General features: G+C 54.4%; 1 long non-coding RNA gene across 8 annotated transcripts; it reads right to left on the minus strand.

The window, feature by feature from the left end:
* Positions 1-763: 763 nt before the first annotated feature.
* LOC121108127 lies at positions 764-5627 on the minus strand. Of its 8 annotated transcripts, XR_006932299.1 has the most exons (5): positions 3973-4787; positions 3543-3708; positions 3299-3348; positions 2950-3256; positions 764-2123 (listed from the first exon to the last, which is right to left on the minus strand). It is a non-coding gene; the product is annotated as an uncharacterized LOC121108127 (long non-coding RNA). The 8 variants fall into 8 exon arrangements; XR_005842439.2 differs by having other exon boundaries at positions 2950-3348; positions 3543-3871; positions 4168-4786; XR_005842443.1 differs by lacking the exon at positions 3543-3708 and adding an exon at positions 3759-3871 and having other exon boundaries at positions 2950-3348; positions 4168-4785.
* Positions 5628-10642: the final 5015 nt, after the last annotated feature.

Genomic DNA, 10642 nt, shown 5'->3' on the forward strand with positions numbered 1-10642 from the left:
AAGTCCTCCAACCACCCTCAAATCCCTCCATCCACCCCCAGAGTCCTCCAACTTCTCCCTAAGTCCTCCAACCACCCCCAGAGTCCTCCAACTTCTCCCTAAGTCCTCCAACCACCCCCAAAGTCCTCCAACTTCTCCCTAAGTCCTCCAACCACCCCCAAATCCCTCCAACCACCCCCCAAAGTCCTCCATCCACCCCCAGAGTCCTCCAACTTCTCCCTAAGTCCTCCAACCACCCCCAGAGTCCTCCAACCACCTCCAAAGTCCTCCAACCACCCCCCAAATCCCTCCAACCACCCCTCAAAGTCCTCCAACCACCCCCAAAGTCCTCCAACTCCTCTCAAAGTCCTCCAACCACCCCCCAAATCCCCCCAACCACCCCCAAAACCCCCCAAACCCCCCCCCCCCCCCCCCCCCCATCCTCACCTCCACATTCGTTTCTGACGGTGGCGCTGAGCGGCTCCTTCAGACCCTCGTGGGTCACCCGGCAGCCGAAGCGCGCCCCCCCCCTCCCAGCTCTTGCGGGTGACGTTGACGCGGCTCCATTGGGTGACGCCGCTCTCCGTACAGTCGGAGCAGCCCGACTCGTCGCTCTCGGGGGCGGGGGTCATCTCCTCGTTGTCCTGCAGCCATTGGATGGCGGCGCCGGCCGACGGCAGCCCTTCCACCAGGCAGACGAGGAGGACGCGGCGCTCGGGGTCCTCCTGGGTGGGGTCGCTCAGGAGGGTCACTTTGGGGGTGACTACGAGGCAGACGCCTACGGGGCCAGAAAGACGGAGGACGCCCCCGTGTGGGTGGAGGGAAACAAAAGCCCGGCAACAGTCGGACAGGGCATCCGGGAGGACCGCCCGTCCCAACAACAGTCAGACTACACCTCCTGGAGGACCATGTTTACCTCCTGGAGGACCTCCCGTCCCAACAACAGTCGGACAGCACCTCCTGGAGGACCTCCCATCCCAACAACAGTCAAAAAACACCTCCTGGAGGACCATCCTCACCTCCTGGAGGACCAACTTCACCTCCTGGAGGACCATCCTCACCTCCTATCCCAGCAACAGTCAGACTACACCTCCTGGAGGACCATGTTTACCTCCTGGAGGACCATCTTTATCTCCCAACCCACCAACAGTCAGACAGTCCATCCGGGAGGACCGCCCGTCCCAGCAACAGTCGGACAACACCTCCTGGAGGACCATGTTTACCTCCTGGAGGACCTCCCGTCCCAACAACAGTCGGACAGCACCTCCTGGAGGACCTCCCATCCCAACAACAGTCAAAAAACACCTCCTGGAGGACCATCTTCACCTCCTGGAGGACCAACTTCACCTCCTGGAGGACCAACTTCACCTCCTGGAGGACCGTCCTCACCTCCTATCCCAGCAACAGTCAGACTACACCTCCTGGAGGACCATGTTTACCTCCTGGAGGACCATCTTTATCTCCCAACCCACCAACAGTCAGACAGTCCATCCGGGAGGACCGCCCGTCCCAGCAACAGTCGGACAACACCTCCTGGAGGACCATGTTTACCTCCTGGAGGACCTCCCGTCCCAACAACAGTCGGACAGCACCTCCTGGAGGACCTCCCATCCCAACAACAGTCAAAAAACACCTCCTGGAGGACCATCCTCACCTCCTGGAGGACCAACTTCACCTCCTGGAGGACCGTCCTCACCTCCTATCCCAGCAACAGTCAGACAACACCTCCTGGAGGACCATGTTTACCTCCTGGAGGACCATCTTTATCTCCCAACCCACCAACAGTCAGACAGTCCATCCGGGAGGACTGCCCGTCCCAACAACAGTCGGACAGCACCTCCTGGAGGACCTCCCATCCCAACAACAGTCAAAAAACACCTCCTGGAGGACCATCCTCACCTCCTGGAGGACCATCTTCACCTCCTGGAGGACCATCCTCACCTCCTATCCCAGCAACAGTCAGACAACACCTCCTGGAGGACCATGTTTACCTCCTGGAGGACCATCTTTATCTCCCAACCCACCAACAGTCGGACAGTCCCTGCTGGAGGACCTCCTGTCCCAACAACAGTCGGAAAACACCTCCTGGAGGACCTCCCGTCCCAACAACAGTCAGAAAACACCTCCTGGAGGACCATCCTCACCTCCTGGAGGACCAACTTCACCTCCTGGAGGACCATGTTTACCTCCTGGAGGACCAACTTTATCTCCCAACCCACCAACAGTCGGACAGCACCTCCTGGAGGACCTCCCATCCCAACAACAGTCAAAAAACACCTCCTGGAGGACCATCTTCACCTCCTGGAGGACCATCCTCACGTCCTCCCCTCCTGGAGGACCATCTTCACCTCCTGGAGGACCATCCTCACCTCCTATCCCACCAACAGTCAGACAACACCTCCTGGAGGACCATGTTTACCTCCTGGAGGACCAACTTTATCTCCCAACCCACCAACAGTCAGACAGTCCATCCGGGAGGACCGCCCGTCCCAGCAACAGTCAGAAAACACCTCCTGGAGGACCATGTTTACCTCCTGGAGGACCTCCCGTCCCAACAACAGTCGGACAGCACCTCCTGGAGGACCTCCCATCCCAACAACAGTCAAAAAACACCTCCTGGAGGACCATCTTCACCTCCTGGAGGACCATCCTCACGTCCTCCCCTCCTGGAGGACCATCTTCACCTCCTGGAGGACCATCCTCACCTCCTATCCCACCAACAGTCAGACAACACCTCCTGGAGGACCATGTTTACCTCCTGGAGGACCAACTTTATCTCCCAACCCACCAACAGTCAGACAGTCCATCCGGGAGGACCGCCCGTCCCAGCAACAGTCAGAAAACACCTCCTGGAGGACCATGTTTACCTCCTGGAGGACCTCCCGTCCCAACAACAGTCGGACAGCACCTCCTGGAGGACCTCCCATCCCAACAACAGTCAAAAAACACCTCCTGGAGGACCATCTTCACCTCCTGGAGGACCATCTTCACCTCCTGGAGGACCATCCTCACCTCCTATCCCAGCAACAGTCAGACTACACCTCCTGGAGGACCATGTTTACCTCCTGGAGGACCATCTTTATCTCCCAACCCACCAACAGTCAGACAGTCCATCCGGGAGGACCGCCCGTCCCAGCAACAGTCGGAAAACACCTCCTGGAGGACCATGTTTACCTCCTGGAGGACCTCCCGTCCCAACAACAGTCGGACAGCACCTCCTGGAGGACCTCCCATCCCAACAACAGTCAAAAAACACCTCCTGGAGGACCATCCTCACCTCCTGGAGGACCAACTTCACCTCCTGGAGGACCATCTTCACCTCCCATCCCAGCAATAGTCAGACAACACCTCCTGGAGGACCATCCTCACCTCCTGGAGGACCATCTTTATCTCCCAACCCACCAACAGTCAGACAGTCCATCCGGGAGGACCGCCCGTCCCAGCAACAGTCAGAAAACACCTCCTGGAGGACCATGTTTACCTCCTGGAGGACCTCCCGTCCCAACAACAGTCGGACAGCACCTCCTGGAGGACCTCCCATCCCAACAACAGTCAAAAAACACCTCCTGGAGGACCATCTTCACCTCCTGGAGGACCATCCTCACCTCCTGGAGGACCAGCTTCACCTCCTGGAGGACCAACTTTATCTCCCAACCCACCAACAGTCGGACAGCACCTCCTGGAGGACCTCCCATCCCACCAACAGTCGGACAGCACCTCCTGGAGGACCTCCCATCCCAACAACAGTCAAAAAACACCTCCTGGAGGACCATCCTCACCTCCTGGAGGACCATCTTCACCTCCTGGAGGACCATCCTCACCTCCTATCCCACCAACAGTCAGACAACACCTCCTGGAGGACCATGTTTACCTCCTGGAGGACCATCTTTATCTCCCAACCCACCAACAGTCACAGTCCATCCGGGAGGACCGCCCGTCCCAGCAACACTCAGACTACACCTCCTGGAGGACCATGTTTACCTCCTGGAGGACCTCCCGTCCCAACAACAGTCGGACAGCACCTCCTGGAGGACCTCCCATCCCAACAACAGTCAAAAAACACCTCCTGGAGGACCATCTTCACCTCCTGGAGGACCATCCTCACCTCCTGGAGGACCAGCTTCACCTCCTGGAGGACCAACTTTATCTCCCAACCCACCAACAGTCGGACAGCACCTCCTGGAGGACCTCCCATCCCACCAACAGTCGGACAGCACCTCCTGGAGGACCGCCTGTCCCAACAACAGTTGGAAAACACCTCCTGGAGGACCATCCTCACCTCCTGGAGGACCATCCTCACCTCCTGGAGGACCAGCTTCACCTCCTACCCAACCAACAGTCGGACAACACCTCCTGGAGGACCATGTTTACCTCTTGGAGGACCATCTTTATCTCCCAACCCACCAACAGTCAGACAGCACCTCCTGGAGGACCTCCTGTCCCAACAACAGTCAGAAAACACCTCCTGGAGGACCATCTTCACCTCCCATCCCAGCAACAGTCGGACAACACCTCCTGGAGGACCATCCTCACCTCCTGCCCCAGCAACAGTCGGACAACACCTCCTGGAGGACCATCCTCACCTCCTCACCTCCTGGAGGACCTCCCACCCCACCAACACCCAAACACCTCCTGGAGGACCATCCTCCCCTCCTGGAGGACCATCTTCACCTCCTGGAGGACCAATTTCACCTCCTGGAGGACCTCCCACCCCACCAACACCGCCTGGAGGACCATCCTCACCTCCTGGAGGACCAACAGTCAGCCAACCCCAAAAAACAACAGTCGGACAACAGTCCCCCCAAAACCCCCCCCCAACCCCAAAAAACAACAGACGGACAACACCTCCTGGAGGACCATCCTCACCTCTTCACCTCCTGGAGGACCTCCCACCCCACCAACACCCAAACACCTCCTGGAGGACCATCGTCCCCTCCTGGAGGACCATCCTCACCTCCTGGAGGACCATCCTCACCGACTGGAGGACCATCTTCACCTCCTGGAGGACCAATTTCACCTCCTGGAGGACCATCCTCACGTCCTCCCCTCCTGGAGGACCATCCTCATCTCCTGGAGGACCATCCTCACCTCCTCCCCTCCTGGAGGACCACCTTCACCTCCTGGAGGACCATCCTCACCTCCTGGAGGACCATCCTCACATCCTCTCCTCCTGGAGGACCACCTTCACCTCCTGGAGGACCACCTTCACCTCCTGGAGGACCATCCTCACCTCCTCACCTCCTGGAGGACCTCCCACCTCACCAACACCCAAACACCTCCTGGAGGACCATCCTCGCCTCCTGGAGGACCACCTTCACCTCCTGGAGGACCATCCTCACCTCCTATCCCACCAACAGTCAGACAACACCTCCTGGAGGACCAATTTCACCTCCTGGAGGACCATCCTCATGTCCTCACCTCCTGGAGGACCATCCTCGCCTCCCGGAGGACCATCCTCACCTCCTGGAGGACCTCCCATCTCACCAACACCCAAACACCTCCTGGAGGACCATCCTCACCTCCTGGAGGACCATCTTCACCTCCTGGAGGAACATCCTCACCTCCTCCCCTCCTGGAGGACCACCTTCACCTCCTGGAGGACCATCCTCACCTCCTGGAGGACCATCCTCGCCTCCTGGAGGACCATCCTCACCTCCTCCCCTCCTGGAGGACCACCTTCACCTCCTGGAGGACCAACAGTCATCCAACCCCCCCCCCCCATCCCCCAGAAGCCCCACTCACCATCCCCACTGATGGTCTCCTTCACATCAGCCCCGGTGGCCGCGTGCTGCGCCCTACAGACGAACTCATTGCCCTGCAGCTGTTCCCGGGGTACAGTCAGAGCCGTGGTGAGGCTGTAGGTACCGCCGGTGGTGGCGACGGGCAGAGAGGTCACGGCGGTGGCGTCGGCCGCTCCGCCTGTAGTCCAGGTGACGGTGACGGGGGGTGGGAGGAAGGAGGTGACGAGGCAGCCGATGGTGACGTTGGGGTCGGGGCATTCGGAGGGCAGAGGGAGGAGCTTGTAGAGGGTCGGGCGGCTGGCGGAGGCTGGGGGGGGTGATGAAGAGTCATTAGTTAATTGGGGGGGTTAATTAGGGGGATTGGAGGGGAGGAAATGGGGGGCGGAGGTGATGCGATAGTCGGAGGTGACGCTGTTGCTACAGTCGGACCGTGGGAGGAATGGGTGCTGCAATGGAGGTCGTTGGGGTTAATGAGGAGGGGTTAATTAAGAGGGAGGGGTAATTAAGGGGGTGATTATGAAGAGCAGGGGTTAATTAAGAGGATGGGTTAATTAAGAGGGGGGTTAATTAGGGTGATGGGGTGGGAGGAAGGAGGTGACGAGGCAGCCGATGGTGACGTTGGGGTCGGGGCAGTCGGAGGGCAGAGGGAGGAGCTGGTAGAGGGTCGGGCGGCTGGCGGAGGCTGGGGGGGGTGATTAAGAGTCATTAGTTAATTGGGGGGGTTAATTAGGGGGATTGGAGGGGAGGAAATGGGGGGCGGAGGTGATGCGATAGTCGGAGGTGATGCTGTTGCTACAGTCGGACCGTGGGAGGAATGGGTGCTGCAATGGAGGTCATTGGGGTTAATTAGGAGGGGTTAATTAAGAGGGAGGGGTAATTAAGAGAGGTGATCATTAAGAGAAGGGGTTAGTTAAGAGGAGGGGTTCATTAAGAGGGGGGTTAATTAGGGTGATGGGGTGGGAGGAAGGAGGTGACGAGGCAGCCGATGGTGACGTTGGGGTCGGGGCAGTCGGAGGGCAGAGGGAGGAGCTGGTAGAGGGTCGGGCGGCTGGCGGAGGCTGGGGGGGGTGATTAAGAGTCATTAGTTAATTGCGGGGGTTAATTAGGGGGATTGGAGGGGAGGAAATGGGGGGCGGAGGCGATGAGAGGCGGTGTTGCGACAGTCGGACTGTGGGAGGAATGGGTGCTGCAATGGAGGTCGTTGGGGTTAATTAGGAGGGGTTAATTAAGAGGGAGGGGTAATTAAGAGAGGTGATTATGAAGAGAAGGGGTTAATTAAGAGGATGGGTTAATTAAGAGGGGTGTTAATTAGGGTGATGGTGATTGGAGGGCGGAGGCGATGAGAGGCGGTGTTGCGACAGTCGGACTATGGGAGGAATGGGTGCAGCAATGGAGGTCATTGGGGTTAATTAGGAGGGGTTAATTAAGAGAGGGATTAATTAAGGGGGTGATAATGAAGAGGAGGGGTTACTCTAAGAGGAGGGGTTCATTAAGAGGGGGTGTTAATTAGGGTGACGGTGATTGGAGGGCGGAGGTGATGAGAGGCGGTGTTGCGACAGTCGGACTGTGGGAGGAATGGGTGCAGCAATGGAGGGCGTTGGGGTTAATTAGGAGGGGTTAATTAAGAGAGGGGTTAATTAAGGGGGTGATCATGAAGAGGAGGGGTTAGTTATGAGGAGGGGTTAATTAAGAGGGGTGTTAATTAGGGTGATGGGGTGGGAGGAAGGAGGTGATGAGAGGCGGTGTTGCAACAGTCGGACTGTGGGAGGAATGGGTGCTGCAATGGAGGACGTTGGGGTTAATTAGGAGGGGTTAATTAAGAGGGAGGGGTAATTAAGAGAGGTGATCATGAAGAGGAGGGGTTAGTTAAGAGGAGGGGTTCATTAAGAGGGGGGTTAATTAGGGTGATGGTGATTGGAGGAAGGAGGTGATGAAAGGCGGTGTTGCTACAGTCGGACTGTGGGAGGAATGGGTGCTGCAATGGAGGACGTTGGGATTAATTAGGAGGGGTTAATTAAGAGAGGGGTTAATTAAGGGGGTGATCATGAAGAGGAGGGGTTAGTTAAGAGGAGGGGTTAATTAAGAGGGGTGTTAATTAGGGTGATGGTGATTGGAGGGAGGAGGCGATGAGAGGCGGTGTTGCTACAGTCGGACTGTGGGAGGAATGGGTGCTGCAATGGAGGACGTTGGGGTTAATTAGGAGGGGTTAATTAAGTGAGGGGTTAATTAAGGGGGTGATAATGAAGAGGAGGGGTTACTTAAGAAGGGGGGTTAATTAAGAGGGGTGTTAATTAGGGTGACGGTGATGGGAGGGGGGAGGAAGGAGGTGCTACAGTCGGACTGTGGGAGGAGTGGATACAGCACTGGAGGATGTTGTGGTTAATTAGGAGGGGTTAATTAGGAGGGAGGGTCAATTATGAGGGGTGATCATTAAGAGGAGGGGTTAGTTAAGAGGAGGGGTTACTTAAGAAGGGGGGTTCATTAAGAGGGGGTGTTAATTGGGGTGATGGGAGGGGGGAGGATGGAGGTGGTGAGAGGTGGTGTTGCTACAGTCGGACTGTGGGAGGAATGGAGGACATTGTGGTTAATTAGGAGGGGTCAATTAAGGGGGGGGTTTAATTAAGAGAGGTATTCATTAAGGGGAGGGGTTAATTAAGAAGGAGGGTCAATTAATTGGGGGTGTTAATTAATTGGGGTGTTAATTTGGGTGATGGGAGGGGGGAGGAAGGAGATGATGAGAGAGTGTTGGATGCACGTAGCATTGGAGGGCATTGTGGTTAATTAGGAGGGGTTAATTAAGACGTGGGGTTAATTAAGAGAGGTGTTCATTAAGGAGAGGGGTTAATTAAGAAGGGGGGTTAATTAAGAGGGGGTGTTAATTCAGGGGAGGGGATGGGGGAGGGGGGAGGCGATGAGAAAAGGCTTAATGAAGGGGGGGTTAATTAAGAGGGGGGTTAATTAAGAAGGGGGTTAATTAAGAGGGGGGTTAATTAAGAGGGGTTTAATTAAGAAGGGGGTTAATTGAGAAGAAGGGCTAATTAAGGGGGGGATTAATTAAGGGAGGGGGGTTAATTAAAGGTTCAGAATCCCAAATTTGACCAAATTTGGGGGCTTTTTTGGCCCCAAAACCAAACCTCTCATTTTTGGTAATTGCCCAAATTTGGCCTTTTTTGGGGCCAAAATGAAAATGCCCATTTTTGGTCATTGCCCAAATTTGGGGTTTTTTGACCTCCCCAAAAAATGCAAATTTTGAGCAGCCGAAATTTGCCCATATTTGGGCTTTTTTGGGGGGGTCACAAAAGGGCGTTTGGGGGCCTTTTCGTCCCCACGGTCCCATTTTGGGGGAAATTCAGCCAAATTTGGGCAACATTTCAGCTCCATTTTGGGTCATTTGGAGCCTTTTTGGGCAATTTTGGGTTTGGGGGTTTCGGGGGCGGAGCTCAGCGACAAAAATCGCCATTTTTGGGTCCCAAAATCGCCCTTTTTTGACCCAAAACAGCACCGATTCAACACGACCAAAAATCGCTATTTTCAATGGCCGAATTTGGTCTTTTTTGACCCAAAATTGGTCTTTTTTGACCCAAATTGGCCTTTTTTGACCCAGAATTGCCATTTCTGGACCCAAAATTGGCATTTTCTGACCCCAAATCGCCATTTTCGGGTCCCAAAATCGCCCTTTTTCGACCCAAAACGGCTCCGATTCAACACGACCAAAAATCGCTATTTTCAATGGCCAAATTTGGTCTTTTTTGACCCAAAATTGGCCTTTTTTGATCCAAAATTGCCATTTTTTGACCCAGAATTGCCATTTCTGGACCCAAAATTGGCATTTTCTGACCCCAAATCGCCATTTTGGGGTCCCAAAATCGCTCTTTTTCGACCCAAAACAGCACCAATTCAACACGACCAAAAATCGCTATTTTCAATGGCCAAATTTGGTCTTTTTTGACCCAAAATTGGCCTTTTTTGATCCAAAATTGCCATTTTTTGACCCAGAATTGCCATTTCTGGACCCAAAATTGGCATTTTCTGACCCCAAATCGCCATTTTTGGGTCCCAAAATCGCCCTTTTTCGACCCAAAACAGCACCAATTCAACACGACCAAAAATCGCTATTTTCAATGGCCGAATTTGGTCTTTTTTGACCCAAAATTGGCCTTTTTTGATCCAAAATTGCCATTTTTTGACCCAGAATTGCCATTTCTGGACCCAAAATTGGCATTTTCTGACCCCAAATCGCCATTTTTGGGTCCCAAAATCGCCCTTTTTCGACCCAAAACAGCACCAATTCAACACGACCAAAAATCGCTATTTTCAATGGCCGAATTTGGTCTTTTTTGACCCAAAATTGGCCTTTTTTGACCCAGAATTGGCCTTTTTTGACCAAAAATCGCCATTTTCGGGTCCCCAAATTGCCCTTTTTTGACCCAAAATCTCTCTTTTCTTTTTGAACCAAAAATGGTCTTTTTTTGACCCAATATCTCTTTTTGGACCTCAAATCGCCATTTTTTGACCCCAAAATCGCCATTTTTGGACCCAAAATCGCCATTTTTGACCCCAAATCCCCATTTGAACCAAAATGGCCCTTTTTCACCCCAAATTTCACCTCATTTTGCTCCCCAAATCCCCATTTTTGGGCCCCAAATCCGCATTTTTAACCGAAATGGCCCTTTTTCGCCCCAAAAGTTCACATTTTTGGACCCCAAAATCCCCATTTATGACCCCAAAATGGCCCTTTTTGAGCCCAAACCCCCATTTTTGGACCCAAAATGGCCCTTTTTGACCCCAAAATGGCCCTTTTTGGACCCCAAATCCCCATTTTTAACCAAAATGGCCCTTTTTGACTCCAAAATGCCCATTTTTGACCCCAAAATGGCCCTTTTTGACCCCAAAATGGTCCTTTTTGGATCCCAAATCCCCAT

This window comes from Gallus gallus, chromosome 35, assembly GCF_016699485.2.
Source record: "Gallus gallus isolate bGalGal1 chromosome 35, bGalGal1.mat.broiler.GRCg7b, whole genome shotgun sequence".
Classification (NCBI taxonomy): Eukaryota; Metazoa; Chordata; class Aves; order Galliformes; family Phasianidae; genus Gallus; species Gallus gallus.